This window comes from Lampris incognitus, chromosome 18 (genome assembly GCF_029633865.1).
Source record: "Lampris incognitus isolate fLamInc1 chromosome 18, fLamInc1.hap2, whole genome shotgun sequence".
NCBI lineage: Eukaryota > Metazoa > Chordata > Actinopteri > Lampriformes > Lampridae > Lampris > Lampris incognitus.
Window position 1 is genome coordinate 1,516,953 of NC_079228.1, and position 21,551 is coordinate 1,538,503.

The 21,551-nt window shown below is 52.3% G+C and overlaps 1 long non-coding RNA gene across 1 annotated transcript; it reads left to right on the forward strand.

The window, feature by feature from the left end:
• The first annotated feature begins 9,048 nt into the window (after positions 1-9,048).
• On the forward strand, positions 9,049-9,908 carry LOC130129155 (uncharacterized). Its single transcript, XR_008811961.1, has 3 exons — positions 9,049-9,168; positions 9,385-9,533; positions 9,748-9,908. It is a non-coding gene; the product is annotated as an uncharacterized LOC130129155 (long non-coding RNA).
• The last annotated feature ends 11,643 nt before the right edge of the window (positions 9,909-21,551 follow it).

A 21,551-nucleotide genomic window follows, 5' to 3' on the forward strand; every position in this document is an offset into this window, starting at 1 on the left:
AGCAGACTAGACTCATTGCAGCAGTTGTGGTGTCCGTGTGCCTTAATCTACAGCGGAGGCACAAAAAAGATGAAAGAGGAAATTTAAAAAATAATTAAAAGCAACAAAAAATGAATGGCAGAAAAGTTTTGTGTGGGAGCGATTTAGTTAAATACCATAAGGCTAGTCAAGTGCTGGTCCTGTGCCAGTGTTTCTGACGAGCTACCGCAACCCAATTCACATTAGACCTTATGTATAAATCGCGAGAAGAGCGAATTTTGGCATAAATCAACGTTCCTGCCCATTTTTTACTGTCATTACTGTTATGCTCGCGCACCAGAACCCGACCCGTGTGGCGAAACCCAAGGCAGACAGACACAGGATGACTTCAAAATCCAAAAGGTGGTTTTATTGTGGGAGGGGAATGTATGGTGCGAAAAACGTCCTGTTAGTGGAATGTGTGAATAAACTATGTGTGGTGTCCCGTGGTTTGCGTGTATAAATTATGTGTGAGTGTTTTTAGCCTATGTGTGGTGCGGTATGTAAATGACCAGGAGGTGTTGAAATAATGTGCGTGCACCTGGCAAGAAAGTCCAGTCCGTGATCCAAGAGGGGTTGTCCGAGGAAGTCCGGGTCCAAGATCCGGGAAGTCGAGTCCGAAAGGAGGGGTCCAGGTAGAGGGACAAGGGGGGAGATCGCAGGAGAGGTCCGGGGAAAAACGTGAAGGTCGCTGGGGACGAGGGAGACGCGGGGAGCCGTGGAAGTCGCGGAGGGAGAGTCTTGGGAGGAAACAGAGACACGAAGATAAGACACTGGGGAATAAACAGAATGCAAGGAACGCTGGAGGGCTTGTCGGAGCTTTACCGCAGGGTTCAGTACGTCGAAGCCCGGAGTGGTGTTCTGGGAGACTTCTTGTAGAGGGCTGCCTGATTGCCACAGGTGTGCCTGATGGATGATGGCAAACACCTGGTGCAGTGCAGCTCTCGTCTCCTCAGAGCGCGAGCCGAGCGCTCGGATGTTTCCGGCACGTCCGAGCTGGGGGAGTGGCTTGAACGTGCCGGGGAGGCAGCTCGGGGCGGTGTAACCACAACAGGACCCCCCCTCTTACGGGAGACACCGGGCGACCGTCCAATGGCGTTGGCCCGATAGAACTCCTCCAGGAGTGCAGGGTCGGCCAGGTAGGCCCGGGGAACCCAGCTGCGGTCCTCGGGCTCATAGCCAACCCAGTCCACCAGGTATTGGTACCCACGCCCCCGGCGGCGTACGGCGAGCAGCCGGTAAACATCCCAGACCATGTCACCACCGTCGAGGACCCTGGGGGGTGGAGGAGCTTGGACAGGGGGAGACAGGGGGCTGGAGGCTACCGGTTTGAGGCGCGAGACATGGAAGACGGGATGGATCTTGAGTGAGGTGGGGAGATGGAGACGCACCGCGATGGGTTGACGATGCGGTCGATGGTGTAGGGACCGACGTAGCGGGGAGCCAGCTTCCGGTTGAGGGTAGGGAGGGGCAGGTCCCGGGCCAGGAGCCATACCCACTGGCCAGGTCGATAAGCTGGAGCCGGCACTCTCCGCCGGTTGGCGCTGCGCCGGGCCCGCTCTGTAGCTCGCAACACAGCGGCCCGGGCGGTCTTCCAAACGTGCCGACATCGGCGGAGATGGGCCCTCGTGGACGGGACCGCCACATCTAACTCCTGATGGGGGAACAGAGGGGGTTGATAGCCAAGGGAACACTCGAAGGGGGACAAACCGGTAGCCGAACTCTCCATGGAGTTGAGCGAGTACTCCACCCAGGGCAGGTACTTGCTCCAGGAGGCGGGGTTGCTGGTGGTAACGCAACGCAAAGCTGCCTCCAGGGCTTGATTGGCCCGCTCTGCCTGCCCATTGGTCTGGGGGTGATACCCGGAGGAGAGGCTGACCGTGGCCCCAATCCCCTTACAGAAGGCCTGCCACACCTTAGAAGTGAACTGGGGACCACGGTCAGAGACAATGTCCAGGGGAATCCCATGGGGTCGGACGACGTGGGAGATGAGAAGGTCCGCCGTCTGGGCTGCAGAGGGGAGTTTGGTGAGGGCAACAAAGTGGACGGCCTTGGAAAACCGGTCGACAATGGTCAGAATGGTGTCATTGCCTTGGGACATGGGGAGGCCAGTTACAAAGTCCAAGGCAATGCGGGACCAAGGTCGGCCGGGGACAGGAAGGGGGCGCAGGAGACCTGCTGGAGGGCGATGGAGAGCCTTGCTGCGGGCGCAGGTGGTGCAGGCAGCCACGAACTCTCTAGTGTCTGCCTCCATGGTGGGCCACCAGAAACCCCTGCGGATGAAGGCCGCCGTTCGGTGGACACCGGGGTGGCAGGCAAAACGGCTGGAGTGGCCCCACTCCAGCACCTGGGGCCGGACAGAGGGAGGCACAAATAGCCGGTTCAGGGGTCCATTGCCTGGGTCGGGCCCTTCTCACCACCGATTCGATGGCCCAGGTGACGATACCCACCACCCGGGCCGGGGGAAGGATGGTGTCTGGGGCGTCAGGGGACCCCTCGGGAAACAGACGGGAGAGGGCGTCTGCCCTGACGTTCTTGGTGCCCGGGCGGTAGGTGAGGGTGAAGTCGAACCGGCTGAAGAAGACAGCCCAGCGCGCCTGCCTGGGGTTGAGCCTCTTAGCCGTCCGCACGTAGGTCAGGTTCTTGTGATTGGACCATACGATGAACGGCTGCCCTGCTCCCTCCAGCCAGGGTCTCCACTCCTCGAGGGCGGCGTGGACCGCCAGCGACTCCCTGTTGCCGATGTCATAGTTCTTCTCCGCAGGACTGAAACGCCGGGAGAAGAAGGCGCACGGGTGGATCTTCTGGTCCTCCTCCGACCGCTGGGAGAGGACGGCTCCGTTTCCCGTGTCCGATGCATCCACCTCCACGATGAACTGCCTGGACGGGTCCGGGTGGGCGAGCACCGGAGCCGTTGTGAACAGCCTCTTCAGGGCCGAGAAGGCGGCCTCTGCCTCCGACGTCCAGGAGAAGGGGCGGAGGGTGGAGGTGAGTGCAGTGAGGGGGGCAGCCACACAGCTGAACCCCCTGATGAAGCGCCGGTAGAAGTTTGCAAACCCCAGGAAGCGCTGGAGTTGTGTCCTGTTAGTGGGCCGTGCCCACTCCTCCACCGCTCGGGTCTTCCTGGGGTCGGTGAGGACGAGCCCCTTCTCCATGATGTGGCCAAGGAACTCCACGGAGGTGGAGTGGAACACACACTTCTCGGCTTTCACGGAGAGCCTGTTCTCCAGCAGCCGTTGGAGGACCAGGCGGACATGCTGATGGTGTTCCTCCTCAGTCCTGGAGAACACGAGGATGTCATCCAGGTACACCACCGCGAACATGTTCAGCATGTCCCAGAGCACGTCGTTGACCAACGCTGGAAGACGGCCGGGGCGTTGGTGAGGCCGAAGGGCATAACGAGGTACTCGAAATGCCCTAGGTGGGTGTTGAAGGCCGTCTTCCATTCATCCCCTTCCCGGATGCGCACCAGGTGGTACGCGCTGCGCAGGTCTAGCTTGGTGAACACCGTGGCATGAGTGAGTGGCTCGAACGTGGAACTCATAAGGGGGAGTGGATATTTATTTTTCACCGTGATGTCATTTAACATTCGATAATCTATGCAAGTCCTCAGGCTGCCCTCCTTCTTTGCCACAACAAAGAAGCCCGCTGCCACCGGGGAAGACGAGGGCCTCTGATTCTATTACTTGCTAAATCACGTATCCATAAGTCTAAATTCTCCAGTTGTAAACCATCTTTTTTAATATTTGTGAATGAAGTCAAACAATATATTTCGACAGTTCTATATTCTAAGAATAGGAAAGCCAATAAAACTATAAATCTGTGTACTCAATTCGACATTTTTCAGAGCTGATATGCTTTATTTTCATTACTTTTTTATTATGATCCCCTGATATTTTGTTAATTGTTCTTGTTGTTGTTTGTGTTATGTTATTGTCTTACCTTGCAACACGTTGTTGTTTGCCAACAATCTATGAATAAAAAAAATTAGTACGTTGTGGTGGACACGTATTGGGGACAGAATTCAACCCAGGAACTAAGGGTTAAGTCATGATTGCCCTGGCAGGTTAACGCAGGGTTAAGTTATGGTTGTCCAGCCAGTTTTTTGGTTATTCTTGCCACCTCCGCTCAGTCGAGCTGTGGTTTGGTTGTCTCTCTGATTTACCGTGGATTAAAGAAAGTTGCCTACACGGCTAAAGTGTGAACCTACGGTCTTCTCCGTTCCTTCGGCTCTACACTGGTGACCCCGACGTCGGTTTTCGGATAAGTTTTCTGAAACCACACACATTATGGCTACGAACGCCGTTGCAATTAAACTGCCGGAGTTTTGGGAGTCTTCCGCGGCTACGTGGTTCACACAGGCTGAGGCACAGTTCGCGCTCAGAGACATAACAGCAGACGAGACCAGGTACTACTACGTAGTGGCAGCGCTGGGGGGCGCTCCGCCTGCCAGGATAAGCGGTTTCATAACCAACCCACCGGCCGATGGTAAAGACGCCGCACTTAAACATCTCCTCCTTGAAACTTTTGAACTGTCAACAACGGAGAGAGCACGTCGCCTCTTCGCAATTCAGGGCTTGGGAGATGGCAAACCATCGGAGCTAATGAGCAGGATGTTAAACCTACTGGGTCAAGAAAAGCCATGTTTCCTGTTTATGGAGCTGTTTCTGCGCAACATGCCGCCCCACGTCCAGACTGCGCTCGCTAACTCCACCATCACTGATCCCCGTGAGCTGGCAAAGGAGGCTGACCGATTCTTCGTCGCTACACAACGTTCCTCCCATGCCGGGGTGCTGGCTCCTACCTTCACTGGCCCCCCGCCGACATCGCGGGCGTGGCCCGACGGTGGCGCCACAGCATCAGACCGCTACAAGCCCTCTGGACTCTGTATGTACCACGCTCGATTTGGTGCGAAAGCTAAACGGTGCCGTTCCCCCTGCAACTACAGGCCGACGGGAAACGAGAGGGCCAACACTCAGTAGTGGCCATGAGTGTTGGCGATACGAGCAGGCTACTCTTCATCCTCGACACCATCTCCGGTCGGCGATTTCTTTGTGACACGGGCGCACAGAGAAGCGTGCTCCCTGCTACTGACGTCGACATCATGGGCGGGGAGCGGGGCCCCCAGTTGGCGATGGCTGACGGCAGCCCTATCCACACCTACGGCGTGCGGTCTGTAGAACTGTGTTTTGGTGGACAACGTTTCACGTGGGAGTTCGTCATGGCCAATGTAACGCTTCCCCTCCTCGGAGCTGATTTTTTGTGCGCTTACGGTTTGCTAGTGGACATTCAGAACAGCCGTCTGGTCGATGCCTTAACCTTCTCCTCCTTCGCATGTACGTGGAGGGAAGCAGCCTATGCAGGTCTAGCCAACTCTCTCTCAGAGGCAAACAAGTTCAACCGCCTCCTCGCTGAGTTCCCTGACCTCACCCAGCCTACCTTCTCTGCACCCACCGCTAAGCATGGGGTGGAGCATCACATTGCTACAAAGGGGCCCCCGGTCTACGCCAGAGCCAGGCGTCTCGACCCCGCCAAACTCGCCATTGCCAAGTCTGAGTTCGAGCACCTGGAACGCATGGGGATCATCCGCCGCTCTGACAGCCCGTGGGCGTCCCCACTCCACATCGTCGCTAAGCCTGATGGAGGTTGGCGCCCATGCGGGGACTACCGCCGACTAAATGACGCCACCACGCCCGACCGCTATCCCGTCCCGCATATCCAGGACTTTTCTGCAAACCTGTCTGGCAAATGCGTCTTCTCAAAAGTCGACCTGGTCCGTGGTTATCATCAAGTTCCCGTGCACCCCTCAGACATCCCCAAGACAGTGGTGACTACCCCATTCGGCCTATTTGAATTCCTACGAATGCCATTTGGACTCAAAAACGCGGCACAGTCCTTTCAGCGGCTGATGGATTCAGTGCTCCGTGGCCTTCCTTTCATCTTCGTCTATTTGGACGACATACTCATCGCCAGCGCCTCAGAGGAAGAACACCTGTCCCATCTTCATGCCCTCTTCACACGCCTCAGCCAGCATGGGCTGATCGTCAACCCGGCAAAGTGCCGGTTCGGGCTGACAGCCATTGATTTCCTCGGGCACCGCATCACTGAGGACGGGGCAGTCCCCCTGCCCTCAAAGGTGGAAGCGGTGGCGGCCTTTCCGCGCCCCCAAACAGCTCGTGCGCTCAGGGAGTTCATCGGGATGGTGACATTCTACCACCGCTTCATTCCCCGAGCCGCCTTTATCATCCGGCCACTGTACGAGGCGCTGAAAGGCATGTCCCCCAACCAGGCGGTCGACTGGACAGCAGAGCGGGACCGTGCGTTCACCGAGACTAAAGCTGCGCTCTCCCAGGCTACCCTGCTAGCGCATCCTTCACCTACAGCGCCTATTTCCATAACCACGGATGCATCGGACTATGCTGTTGGTGCGGTTCACGAACAGCAGGTGGGGGGGGCTTGGCAGCCTTTGGCCTTTTTCAGTCGCCAGCTTACACCCCGAGAGCGCAAGTATAGTACTTTTGACAGGGAACTCCTCGGTCTCTGGCTCGCCGTCCGGCATTTCCATTTCCTGCTAGAGGGCCACGAGTTTACTGCGTACGTGGACCACAAGCCCCTCACGTTTGCCATGTCCTAGACGGCCGAGCCATGGTCCGCTCGCCAGCAGCGACAACTCTCCTACATTTCGGAATTCACTACCGACATCCAGGACGTCGCGGGTAAGTTTAACCAGGTAGCTGACTGCCTCTCTAGGGCAGTGATTGGAGCGGTCCACCTAGGCCTTGACTATGCACAGATGGCTGCTGACCAGGCCACGGACCCGAGCATCCTCCGTCTCCGGGCCTCCGACACGGGGCTCCGCCTGCAGGACGTTCCTTTCAGCGACACAGGTGTCACCCCCCTGTGTGACGTCTCCACAGGACAGCCCAGGCCCATCGTCCCGCACAGCTGGAGACGCCCCGTATTTGAAGCTGTGCACGGCCTCTCTCATCCAGGCGGTAAGCCATCCGTGCGCCTGACCTCTGCTAAGTTTGTGTGGGAGGGACTTAAGAGAGACGTGAAAGCGTGGGCCGACGCGTGTGTTGCCTGTCAGCGGGCTAAGATACACCGCCACATTAAGGCGCCCCTGGAACGCTTCGCAGTGCCGGAGAGACGATTTGACCATGTCCACGTCGACCTGGTTGGTCCCCTACCCCCCTCCCATGGGTTCACCTACCTCTTCACTGTGGTGGACAGGACTACGCGCTGGCCTGAAGCTGTTCCCCTGGCATCCACGACGTCTGCTGATGTGGCCCGGGCTTTTATTGGGTCGTGGGTCTCACGTTTCGGTACGCCTTCCGACCTTTCATCTGACCGCGGGCCACAGTTTACCTCAGAGCTATGGAATGCTGTGGGTGAGGCTCTGGGCGTCAAGCTTCATCGCACTACCGCCTACCACCCTCAGGCGAACGGCCTATGTGAGCGCTTCCACCGGTCCATGAAGGCTGCGCTTCGGGCTACTCTCAAGGACTGCAACTGGGTCGACAAGCTCCCATGGGTCATGCTGGGCCTGCGGACCGCCCCGAAGGAGGACCTACAAGCCTCCTCTGCGGAGCTGGTGTACGGCACGCCGCTGCGAGTCCCAGGCGATTTCATGCCCAATGCAACGCGTCCCTGGTCAGCTGTGGACCAACGAGCCTCCTTGCTGGACGGGGTCAGAGCTTTCACACCCGTCCCTACCGCCCAACACGGCGCTCCGGTGTCCCAGGTGCCCCCAGGTCTGCAGTCAGCGGACTACGTGTTCATCCGTCACGACGCACACCGCCCCCCTCTGCAACCCCCTTATGACGGCCCCTTCCGCGTCCTGGAACGGGGAACTAAGCACCTGGTGGTGGATTTATTTTGGGGGCACGGCCGAGCATGTTTCAGTGGACCGAGTTAAACCCGCACACCTGGACTTGACGCAGCCGTTGGAGTTAGCCCAACCTCCTCGTCGCGGTCGTCCCCCGGCTCCGCCTCCTCCCCCCGTGGAGGCCCGAGCTGCCTCTTCTGCACCTCAGGCCGACCTCCACAGGCCCGCGTCAATGCCTCCCAGAGACACTCCGGCCCCTGTTATCCGGAGCCGCCGCGGACGGCCGGTCGTCCCCCCGCGCCTGCCTGACTTCGATTACTAGGGCGAATTCTGGGGGGGCTCATGTGGTGGACACGTATTGGGGACAGAATTCAACCCAGGAACTAAGGGTTAAGTCATGGTTGCCCTGGCAGGTTAACGCAGGGTTAAGTTATGGTTGTCCAGCCAGTTTTCTGGTTATTCTTGCCACCTCCGCTCAGTCGAGCTGTGGTTTGGTTGTCTCTCTGATTTACCGTGGATTAAAGAAAGTTGCCTACACGGCGTAAGTGTTAACCTACGGTCTTCTCCGTTCCTTCGGCTCTACAACGTCACTCCAACGTCACGCAGGTTCTACTGCGCATGTCGGCTGCAGCAAAGAAGCGGCCAGCATCATCATGTGTTGTGCAGTCGGTTGTCAGAATCGTTTTCAAAAAAAACTCTCAACTTTTACCGAATTCTGTCAACTCACACCCCTTGTAAGGCTAACCGGAGATGTCTTTGGTTGCAAGCAATCAGAAGAAGCGACTGGAGCGAGGAACTAATTAAAAATGCCCGCATTTGCAGTGATTACTTCATAACAGGTAAGTTAACGTTAGGCCTCAGCTAACGGGCTAATCAGCCATAACGTTACATCGCTCGTTTTAACGTAGAACAACAAGCGTTAAATAATGTAATTATTGAGTCTTGTGCATATATAACTAACAATGTTTGCAAGCAACAGAGTAATTATGTTCAAGTTTGAGCTGAGCTAGCTTAGAAGCTAACGCACCTTGGTTCAGTTTTGCTAAAGTTGTGTTTCTAGTAACTGTTAACGTAGTAATGATAGGCCAATGACCTGTTTTGGTGTGTTAACATTACTGTAAGTCACTGGAATTACACTTTATTTGTACAGTAGAGGCATCTGAGGACTTCGACAGCCCTGACTTTGTCCCGTCTGTCTTCTCCTACTCAAAGGCGATGCAAAACATGAGAGGTAAACATGGTCACTTCCTTGTGATCGGTTGTTCACTGTGATCACCCAGCATGACTCGACATAGCATGACTCGAAGTGCAGAGAGGAAATGGTGAGTAATTTAATGTAGCTACTATATTTTTGTCATGATTATCTGTTAGGCCAGATAGTTTCTGTTATGTCTACATTATCTCAGGAAGCCCTTTGAGGCACGCTATGTGATTTCCACTGACTTGAGTTGAGGATGTGATAAACCTGTGGTCAACTGAGTAAATTAACTGTTTTGTACTAACTGCTTGCTCTCTTCTGTGCGTATTACATACGAGAGACAAAGAAGAAGGGATGGAACCCTGCACAGTCGGCCAGACAATGGACATCAGTCCACAGAAGTTGTTGATGAGGCTGCATCAGAATCCACACATGCTTCCCTCTCCCCAAATAATTGCTGAATGGAGCCTGGTGCTGGTCCTTGCACTGGTAAGACCTTCTAACATCTTAACTATTGTACAGTAGGACAGTCACTACCAGGATTATTAATCAGGTTGTTGTTTATATATTTGTTGTGAAAAAGCATTTGGCCATGATTCTGTTTGGCACAGTCTGAATGATCACCCCGAGTGTAGCTGTTTCCCAGATATGAAAATAGGACTGTGAAATTTCTAATTATCTTTATATCTAATCTCTTTTTCAGAAGCCACGGTCCCGAAGGCTCTCCATGATGACCTCAAACAGAAGTACAGCCAACTTTCTACCGAATGTGACAACCTGCGTGTGGACATCAACAAACTCAAAGCCGAGAATGAACAACTAAAAGCAACACCCAGGTTTCCTTTAGCTCTATCAAATGCAAAGCAGCACAGGTTCTGTTTTTCTCAGGTCTGACCAGGGTCATTTTTGAGTGGTTGCTCCAAACAGTTAAAGCCAGTGTAGAGGTTGTGCGTGGCTCTCTGACCCTGGAGGACCATCTATTGGCTATCCTGATGAAACCCTGATTAGGGCTCAGCAACAAGGATATTGCATTCAGATTTAATGTTACCAAATGTGACATCTCTAAAATTGTGAGAAGTTGGCTCCCTGTTATGTCTCAGGTTTTGAAACCTCTCATCAAATGGCCAAGCAAGCATGCAATATTAAGGAATATGCCAAAATGTTTTAATGCTAAATACATGCGTTGCAGATGCATGGGGGTTAGGGCTTACTAGTGAATTTTATGTTTTTCCATATGATCTCACAGAATTTCTTCGTGTTTTTTTTTTAGGGAAGCAATTGACTTAGGATCTCTTCCAACCGCAATGACATAAGGTTTGATCACAACAATACCGAAACCAGACAAGGATCCTTTGTTTTTAGATAACTGGAGGCCCATCACTTTGATTAATAATGATGGAAAACGACTAGCATCAATATTTGCTGAGATTAAAAAACTTGATTGTATTATAGACACCTCTCAATCTGACTTTATGAAGAGCAGACATATATATGTAATAATACTTGCCTGGTATTAGACTTAATTGACTACACTGATTTTATAAAGGATGACAGTCTTATTTTATTTGTTGACTTTTACGAGGCCTTTGATTCTGCTGAGCATTCATTTATCTCTGAAACGTGGTTTCTTTGGTTTTGGTGATTATTTTCAAAGAGTAATTAAAAACCTTTTACAATAAAGGTTGTAGTTCAGTGAAAATACCTTATGGGACATCACAACGGTTTGATATTGGTAGGGGAATTCATCAACATTGCTCAATTTCCCTTCTTATTCCTTCTAGTTACTCAGGTCATGCCATTACACATAAACAAAGGTTTACAGATACAAGACAAAGACATAAAGTGCCAAAAAAGTAGATTCAAAGCTTTTTAACTTTATATGGAGGAATAAACCCCACTACTTAAAAAGATATCATTTCTAACGGCCAGGACAAGGGAGGTCTAAACGCATTGGATTACCAAACCGCCTTAACAGCCATTTATTTATGTTTATTTTGAGTCAATTCACCTTTTGGTCAGTAGGTGGCAGTTCCTTATTGTGGGAAGTGAATTTATACAAGTGGGTTAATGAGGTCAGGTGTGGATGCTAGGTGGCATACAGTTTTTTGGCCGCGTCCGAGGCGTCGAGGATAGAGTAGCAGTGTAAAGTTACTATAGGCTATCTGTGAGAAAGATGACGTTTGACGTACTTGAATGCAAAGAAACGCTGTAAAAGAAGTGTGTGAGTAATAAATGAAGAAGCAAATCAACGGTAACGTCTGGACATTGTGTATGCAACAGCTGATGCCGGCGCGCGTTAATTACTTTCACTGGCACGCACCAGTGACTTATTGGAAAGCCACTTACACCGCCAATATTATTTTTTAGATTAAATGGATAAAGAACAGACACAATTCCATTCAATTTAGTGTCATTAAAAACAACGTGCAGGCACATATTAAAAATGAAACAAGGGCTGCGGCTTTGCCCAAAGGTGCAAGACAGACATACCGGTGATATGCTGGGCCGCCTTGACGACCCGCTGCAGAGCTGTCTGGTGGACTGAGGTGCAGTTGCCCTACCACACTGAGATGCAGCCGGTCAGGATGCCCTCTATGGTGCAGTGGTAGAAGTTGGTGAGCATTTTGGGGGGCAGACGGGCGCTCCTCAGCCTCCTCAGGCATTGTTGGGCCTTTTTCACAAGGGCCTGGCTGTTTGATGTCCATGAAGGTCCTTGCTGATGTGGACCCTGTGCTGGTGTTAGTTTACATTATTACGACAGTGACCCCCGAAACTGATTTACGGCCGTGCCTAGCGGAGCAGGAATATAGCATGTTAACGGCGCTTCTGCGTTGAATGGTTCTTTTAGCCAACCAGGTCGTGGTACCAGGAGTAAACGGTCTTGGCGACGGCGGTAACAACAATGGCTTGTTTAAAACCAGCGGAGGGTTTGCAGTTGGAAGGCCATGTCGATGCGAATTGACACTGGCCAAGAAAACCCCGCTAATGTCCGCCTTGGCTCAGTGTAAAAAGGCGGATGTTAGCGGGGGGGGGGGGGGTGGCCGGTGTGAAAGGGGTATTTAAAGAGCGTTTAGACAGCGTTCATGCCACGGCAAGGCAGCTGAACGTAAGATTGCTCTTTTACTTACGGGTCGATGTGCACAACACGTTCATATCTGCTTCGGAGTGTTAAAGTGTGTTGTTACCTTCTACTAATGAGACGTTACAACTCGTTTCAACCCCACGGGGCTATAAACTTTAATAATAACTTCGGCACGTAAGGTTATGCATCATGCTCGGTCCGTTATTCCAGGTGCAACAACCTAAACGACCCCTGTGTAAACAAGGAACTAAACAATGGTTCCTAACAATAGTTCCTATTGTTACATCCTTTCTCTTTTCAGTTTCTTCTTTTTTTTAGAACCTTTAATACATTTGCACAACATTTGTGATTCACTTTTTTTTCTTTTTCATTCATGCCCCCCCCCCCCCAAAGTCCATTAGTGCTACAGATCCATTCATCTATGTGAGGTCACAAAGTCTTTGTATCGCTGCGGCTGCACAACAGAGCGGCCTGATCTGGTGGTAACAGGGTTGGCCCTGTCACCAGTGTCCTTGGTTTTGTTTCCTGCTAAGACACCGCGAGAAGGAACACTCTCTGAATGTCCGGGTTCAACACTCTCTGGCTGACTGGGGCTGCTGATCTCCATGTCCATAGTGTCAGTGAAGATTGCCCCTGGTGCATGCCTGAGGTGTCTGCGATTTCTCCTGATGACACCACCCGTGTGCAGCGGGACCTCATAGGATCTCCTATCGACCGGCCTCAGCACCTTGCCCACTCTCCAGCCAGTGTGGGGTGCGAGAGGCTGAACTCTCATACATTCACCTGGGGCAAGCGTGTCCAAGTCTTTAGCCGACCTGTCGTAGTATGCCCTCTGCTGTTGTTGGTTATTTTGTAAATCCTGTTTCACCTGCACAACTTTCGGCTGTAACAGGCTTGCCTTGGTTGGCAGTAGTGTTTTGGTACGGCGACTGAGCAGCCGCTGTGCTGGTGTGGTATCAGTACCCTGTGATGGTGTGTTGCGGTGGTCCAGAAGGGCGAGATAAGGATCCCGTCCAGCAGCCTTGGCTTTGAGCAAGAGTCTTTTTGCTGTCTTAACAGCTGACTCAGCTTTGCCGTTGCTTTGCGGGTAACCTGGTGATGAGGTTTTATGTTGAAATCCCCACAGTCGACTGAACTTCTGGAATTCTTGTGACGAATACTGTGGGCCATTGTCCGAGATTACAATATCTGGGATACCTTGGCGGGCAAAATGAGCTTTCAGCTTCCGTATCACTGTGGTTGACTTGGTATCTGCCAGGTAATCTATTTCCCAAAAATTTGAGAAAAAATCAACAATTATGAGGTAGTCTTTGTTTTCAAACATGAACAGATCCGTGCCCACCTTTGCCCACGGCCTGCTTGGCACATCATGTGACATTAGTGTTTCTTTTTGTTGTTTAATGTCCATTGATCTGCAGATGTCACACTTTGCTATATATGATTTTATTTGGTCGTTCATGCCCTGCCAATAGACACACTCCCTAGCCCTCCGTAGGCATCCTTCCACACCCAGATGTGATGCGTGTAGGCGGCAAGTGATGTCTTTCCTCAATGCATCAGGGATGACAGCGCGCTCACTCCTGAACACTATTCCATCTTGGTGGCTTAACTCCTCTTCGAATGAGAAGTAGGGCTTGATTTCCCTTGGTGTTTTTGACTTATCGTCAGGCCATCCTTGCTGCATCATTTTGATGAGAAGCTGCAGTGTTTCATCCTCTTTTGTGGCAGATCGTATATCATGTAGCCTGTCTGCTGCGATAGGTAAGTGTTGTGCCATGTTGACAGTCTCTAGTTCTGCATCCGGTGCACTCTCAGGAAGATAAGCTCTGCTCAGAGTGTCTGCTAGCAGCATGTCTCTACCTGGCACATATACTACATCTAGATCATACTTTTGTATGCGCAGCATCATTCCCTGCAGCCTTTTGGGTGCACTTAGTAGAGGTTTTCTCACTATTGTTTCCAACGGCTTGTGATCACTTTGCACCGTCACTTTTCGGCCGTATGTGTACTGGTGAAATCTTTCCATGCTAAAAACCATTGCTAAGAACTCCTTTTCTATTTGTGCATACCCACGCTCTGTTTGAGTGAGTGCTCTGCTTGCAAATGCTATTGGCTTACCCATCTGCATGAGCGCTGCGCCTAAACCTGTGTCTGAAGCGTTACACTGCACTGTGAGTTCCTCATCTGGGTTGTAATATTTCAGTACTGGGACCTTTGCTATAGTCTCTTTCAATTTGAGGAAAGCCTCCTCATGCTGTGCTGTCCAGTTCCACTCCGTTTTTGTGTGTCAAATCTCTCAACACTATGCACTGGTCTGAGAGGTGGGGACAAAACTTGGCTAGATAATTTACCATACCTAGCAGCCTTTGCACTCCTTTCACATCAGTCGGTGCCGGCATCTTCTCAACAGCAAGCACTTTCTCTGGATCCGCCCTGAGTCCATCAGCCGTCAGGCGGTGTCCAATGTATGTGGTCTCCTTTTGTCTCAGCTTGAATTTGTCTTTGTTCAGCTTGATGTTCTTTTGTCTGCATCTTTCAAGAAACAGTCTCAGTTTTCCATCATGGTCACGCTCAGCTTCCTCCTGTGTTTCCCCTTGGCCTGTGATCAGTACATCGTCAGCTATAATGTACAAGCCCGGTACACCGTCCAGCGCTTGTGTGAGCTTTCTCTGAAAGATTTCTGGGGCCGGACTTATCCCCATTGGCATCCTCAGCCACCTGTAACGTCCGAATGGAGTGGCAAATGTTGTTAAATAGCTGGACTCCTCCTCCAGCTGCACATGCCAGAATCCACTCTTGACATCACACACTGTGAACACTTTTGCTTTTGACAAGTCCGGTAAAATGTCCTCAATGGTTGGCAGTGGGAAGTGACTGCGCTTTAGAGCTTTGTTCAAAGGCTTGGGATCGATACACACTCTTGGTTTCCCACTTGGTTTCTGTACCACCACCATTGCACTGATCCAATCTGTACTGCATTCCACAGGTGTTATGATCCCTCTTTGCTGTAGGTCCTGTAGCTCGTCCTTCAGTGGTTTCATCATGGCGACTGGGACCCGCCTCTTTGGCAGCTGTACTGGTTTCACTGTGCTGTCCACCTCTATTTTGTATTTTCCCTCGAGGCAGCCATCGCCAATGAACACATCAGCATACTCATCTTTAATTTGTCCCATTATCCACTGTCCTGTTGTTGTTTCTGTTGTGACAATACTGTCTATTGTCATGATGTTTTCATATTGCACTTTTATCAATTTCATGGCCTCACTGGCTCTCCTACCCAGCAGAGGCACTGTACCAGCTGCATTCACCACCTGGAACTCTAAGCGATATAGCTTGTTGTTTCTCGGGTTTCTTATTTTCACTTTACATTTTCCCAGTGGTTTTAATTTGGTTTTATTGTACATTACTAGTACACTCTTCGTGTGTTCTAATTTGGCATCTGGATTCAGCAGGTTAATTGGGATGATATTGCAACTGGCACCACAGTCTATTTGGAATTTGATCATGTTCTTGCCTAGAAGCATGCCAGCATAGAGAAGCTGAGTTTTCTTCATTTTCTCAGTTTCTTTTACACAGGTGATAATATATTCATATTCATCACTCTCAGATTCAGTTGTTATTTTACTCACATATTTCTTTTTCCTTAGTTCCGGTTTTACTCTGCATTTTGCTGCAAAGTGGTTCTCTCTTCCACACTTTGTGCACTTCTTCCCAAACGCTGGGCACTTTTGTTTACTTTTCTCATGCGTTTTTCCACAATATCTGCACTCCACAGTGTTGCTCGTCTGTTTCCGATACTGTGCTCCTTGCACTGCATGTACCTCTTCCACCATCGATCCCGAGATGGTTTTCACATTGTCCTTTGAGAGCTCAGCGGCTCTGCACAGCTGCAAACATGTGTCCAGTGTCAAGTTTTTCTCTCGGAGCAGTCTTTCTCTTACGATTGTGTTGTTACCTCCACACACAATCCGATCCCGAATGAGCGAGTCTCTCACTGTCCCAAAGTTGCATGTTCTTGCCAACACTCTCAGTTCCCTGACATAACGGTCTATATTTTCACTGGTGCCCTGGTTTTTTTGTAAAAAAAACGATAACGTTCCAGTCTCGTTAACGCTGGGGTCGCAGTGATCATCAAACTTCTCGATAACGTCATCTAACGTCCATGCATCCTTCGGTGTGTCGCCCAGTAACGTGTCCATAAGTTCCCTGCCGCTCTCCCCGACAAGATAGCTGAACAGTTTCACCTTCTGTTTGTCATCGGCGTCAGCCATGGCTAAATCCACATACAGAGCAAACTCGTCCCTCCAGGCCTTCCATGTCCTCGAAAGGTTGCTTGAGTCCAGACATAACGTTTGCGGTGGTTTAAGCCCATCCATGTCACACGGCAGTCTCACGCTAGCAGCTAATGCTAACATATACTGAACGTTGCTTAGCAACACTAACCGCTCTCCCGCTCCTAGAAACTTTTCCGCACCAAACTTCAAACCGAGTCGTCCGCCGCTGCCACCATGTTAAAGTGTGTTGTTACCTTCTACTAATGAGATGTTACAACTCGTTTCAACCCCACGGGGCTATAAACTTTAATAATAACTTCGGCACGTAAGGTTATGCATCATGCTCGGTCCGTTATTCCAGGTGCAACAACCTAAACGACCCCTGTGTAAACAAGGAACTAAACAATGGTTCCTAACAATAGTTCCTATTGTTACACGGAGGACGTCAGCAACACTTTTGATGTGGTGTTGCGGGAGTTTGACGCTCACTGTTCGCCAAAAAAGAACGGGAGTTATGAACGCCGTGTTCCGTAGCCGTGCGCAGCCGCAAAGGGAGAGGTTCACCGGGTTCCTAACGGATTTAACACTGAAAGCGCAAACGTGCAATTTTGTTGATCTGACTTCATCTATGATAAGGGATCAAATTGTTTTTGGAATAAACGACAAAAAAATCAGAGAGCGCTTGTTGAGGGAGGCTGAGCTCACTTTGGATGGTGCAATTCGGACATGTCAGGCAAGCGAATTGGCCCAGTTTCCCATGAAAACATTCAGCACAAACACTCTTCAATCGTCCATGGATATGGAAAGTGCCTCTGCCCATCTGGCTAATAAAGACACAAGAGAGCGTCCCGACTCGAGCGCAGCGCAGCGGAGCACCGCAGCGGAGGAGCGCACCGTCTCAGCGGAGCGCAGCAGCGCAGCGGAGGAGGACCGCAGTGGAGGAGCGCACCGTCTCAGCGGAGCGCAGCAGCGCAGCGGAGGAGGACCGCAGCGGAGGAGCGCACCGTCTCAGCGGAGCGCAGCAGCGCAGCGGAGGAGGACCGCAGTGGAGGAGCGCACCGTTTCAGCGGAGCGCAGCAGCGCAGCAGAGGAGCGCACCGTCTCAGCGGAGCGCACCGTCTCAGCGGAGCGCAGCGGAGGAGCGCACCGTCTCAGCGGAGGAGCGCAGCAGCGCAGCGGAGGAGCGAGCGCAGCAGCGCAGCGGAGGAGCGCACCGTCTCAGCGGAGCGCAGCAGCGCAGCGGAGGAGCGCACCGTCTCAGCGGAGCGCAGCGGAGGAGCGCACCGTCTCAGCGGAGCGCAGTAGCGCAGCGGAGGAGCGCACCGTCTCAGTGGAGTGCAGCGGAGGAGCGCACCGTCTCAGCGGAGCGCAGCAGCGCAGCGGAGGAGCGCACCGTCTCAGCGAGCGCAGTAGCGCAGCGGAGGAGCTCACCGTCTCAACGCAGCGGAGCAGCGCAGCGGAGGAGCGCACCGTCTCAGCGGAGCGCAGCGGAGGAGCGCACCGTCTCAGCGGAACGCAGCAGCGCAGCGGAGGAGCGCACCGTGTCAGCGAGCGCAGCAGCGCAGCGGAGGAGCGCACGTCTCAGCGGAGCGCAGCAGCGCAGCGGAGGAGCGCACCGTCTCAGAGAAGGAGCGCAGCGGAAAGCTCTTTGACTGCCCTCTATGTGGCGCACGTCATCAGGCTCGACAGTGTCCGGCTCAGTGGCGCCGGCAGCCGTAATCCTGTACACACCGTGCGTACAATTTTTTTAATGATTTTGTTCTTTCTATTTTATTTTATTTTTTTGCCACTCACGCCATTTGACGCAAATACATTTGAAGGCCGATGATTGGTGTTAACGTCACTGGCTAACAGCGCACGGTGCGTACAGCCGTAATCCTGTACGCACGGTGCGTATAGGATTACGGCTGCCGGCCACACTGGTCCAGTTTATGGCAAAATATGTCTGAAAGGCAATGGGCAAAGTCCTTTCGCAGGGATGTGTGTTGCAAAAGGAAAGACAGCGAGGCGCCATATTAACGTTATGGAAGACCAGGGGTGTAAATTTGGTCTAACGGAACAAAGTCGGCGATGGCCAGTCATTCCCAGAAAAAAGGCTATATATATGTGTGTGTGTGTGTGTGTGTGTGTGTGTGACACAAACACACACACACACACACACACACACACACACACAAACACACACACACACACACACACACACACACAAGTTCAAACGCAAAATTAGGCTACCAGAAAGCCTATAATTCAAATTCTCGTTTAGTTCTGCCTATGTTCTACATCCCTTTGTGGCCTACAGACTTCAGTATCCAGCGCAGGATGTACAGTACCAGTCAAAAGTTTGAGTACACCTGCTTGAAACCAGGGTATTCACGATTCTCTATGCTTGAAATTGCATAAACTGGTCTGTTAACACTTAATATTTAATTATATGATACATAAACTTATACATGTGGATATAATCATCAAATGAATTGCATTCAAAATTTGTATTTTAAATGAAAACATAAATAATTCACCAAATGCTGTTAGGGTTTGGGGAAGACCCCAAGCGCACGACACCAGACAGAGATGGGGTTTGCCGAAAACTGGCGTACTTTATTCCTTACGCGTACAAATAGTCAAACACAGGAAGGCAATGAGCGACAAGGAAAACGGAAAGTCCAAGGGGAAAAAACTCGCGGGTAATCCAAAAACGGGAACACGGCAGGATACTAAATAGGATACTGTGGCGAACGTAGAAGCAACGACAAAGGTAACTATGCAGCCCCTTTATTGAACTCAGACAGAAACAAGAACTTACCGAAATGTGACACAATACATGGGGGTCATCAACTCGAACAACAAAGTTGTTCAGGGTTTCAGTTACAAGGTTACACAACACAACAGAAGGACAACTACAATTACACCACAACAAATAGTAATCACATAAACACATAAAACCACATAAAACACTTACAAAACATTTAATAACAACTGACAATCTGCACGCAATGCCTGATGGGTAAAACAGGACAATTGGCACAATTCTGACGGGGTAGCAACTTCGCTACATTACCCCCTCCAGCACGTCGCCTGTCCTCAGCCGACAACAAAGTCCCTATAGCGAAGGGGAAGCCGTCTCCGCCGCCGCGGGGGCACGGGTCCCTGTTACCCACTGTCTGTCCGGTTGGTAGGGCCTGTGGGTGTAGGAGGGACCGTCCCGGGTGGGCTAAACTGATCTACAGGTTCTTCAGCCAAGGGGCGGTAAGGTGCCAAACGGTCCCGGTGCAGAACTACCACCCGCCCTCGGACACACAGTTTCACCCGGTACACAACATCCGAAAGCTGCTCCAACACCTCACAGGGCCCCACCCACTGGCTGGCGAGCTTGGGGGAGACTCCTCTCTTCCGGGTTGGGTTGAAGACCCACACCTTTGCTCCTGGGGTGAAGGAGCGGCCCTGACAATGAGTGTCATATGCCCGCTTTTGTTTTGCACCTGCCTGTTCCTGATGCTGCCGAGCAAACTCATGTGCCTCGGCCAGACGTTGTTGGAGGTCCCGCAGGTACTCGAAACCGGGAATCTTGGGAAGGTCAGTACCCGGGGGCGTGCCAAAGGCTAAGTCCACAGGGGTCCGCAGTTCTCTCCCGAACATGAGCGCGGCCGGTGTACACCCAGTACTTTCTTGTACTGCCGACCGGTACGCCCACAGGACCTGGGGTAGATGACAGTCCCAGTCTCGCTGGTGCCGTGAGGTGACAATAGCGAGTTGTGTTGTGAGCGTTCGATTGAACCTCTCCACCAGTCCGTCGCTCTGGTGGTGGAGGGGCGTGGTCCTTGTCTTCTTCACCCCCATGCGTTGACACACCTCAGCGAATACCTGTGCCTCGAAGTTCCGCCCCTGATCGCTGTGTATTTCTTCGGGTGCACCGAACCGACAGAACATCTCACACAGCCGTTCGGCTGTAGTGGCAGCGCTCTGGTCTGGGACCGCATACGCCTCAGGCCATTTGGTAAAGTAGTCCATGGCCACAAGGACGTACCGGTTTCCGTTGTCTGTGGTGGGAAATGGGCCAAGAAAGTCCACACCGACCCGTTCCATGGGGGCCCCCACCTGATATTGTTGTAGAGGGGCATGGGAGCGTCTGGTTGGTCCTTTCTTGGCAGTGCAGGCATCACAGCAGTGCACAAAAAGTTCAGTGTCATGCCTGCATCCGGCCCAGTAGAACCGTTGGCGCAGTTTGTTCAGCGTCTTTGCCACCCCATAGTGACCTGCCCCCACCGAGCCGTGGGCTGCCCGTAACACTCGTTGGCGCCAGTCCTTGGGCACCAGTAACTGCCACACACTTCTTCCCCGGCCCGGCGCTTGCCAGACCCGGTACAACAGTCCATCACGCCGGGCCAAGGTGGCCCACTGGGAAAAGTAGGCCTTGGTCTCCACCGACATGGCAGAGACAGCTTGCCAGTGGGGGCGTGCCTTGGCGTCGACCCACTGTCCCACCCTGGCCAGGGTGGGATCACTATCCTGCGCTGTTTGCCACTCCTGTTTGTCCATTGCCATCAGCCACGCCTCCTCTGGCTCAACCTGCCGCGTGGTGGACACTTGGAGGATTGCTCTGTCTCGCTCTTCTTGGCGCTCACAATGTCTACAATCCTTGCAGGGACGACGGGAGAGGGCATCTGCATTGCTGTGCAGGCGCCCAGCTCGGTGCTGGGTCTCGAAGTCGTAGCTCTGCAGCTCCTCAATTCACCTAGCCACCTGGCCTTCGGGCTCCTTAAAGCTGAGCAGCCAGATCAGGGCCGCATGATCAGTCCGCAGGAGAAAGGTCTGGCCATAGAGATAGAGGCGAAAATGATTGAACGCCGCGACCACCGCCAGGAGCTCGCGTCGTGTAACGCAGTAATTGCGTTCAGGGCGGCTCAAGATACGACTGTAGTAAGCCACCCCTTTTTCCCCCCAGCAACTTCCTGAGACAGGACGGCCCCCAGCCCCACATTGCTGGCGTCTGTGTCCACGATGAAGCGGCACTTAGGATCAGGAAGGGCCAGGATGGGTGCAGTGGTCAAGGCAGTGCGGAGCTGGGCAAAGGCGGCTGCACAGTTGTCGTCCCAGTGGAACTCCCGTCCCTTCTCGGTGAGACGGTGTAGGGGACTGGCAATGGAGGCAAAG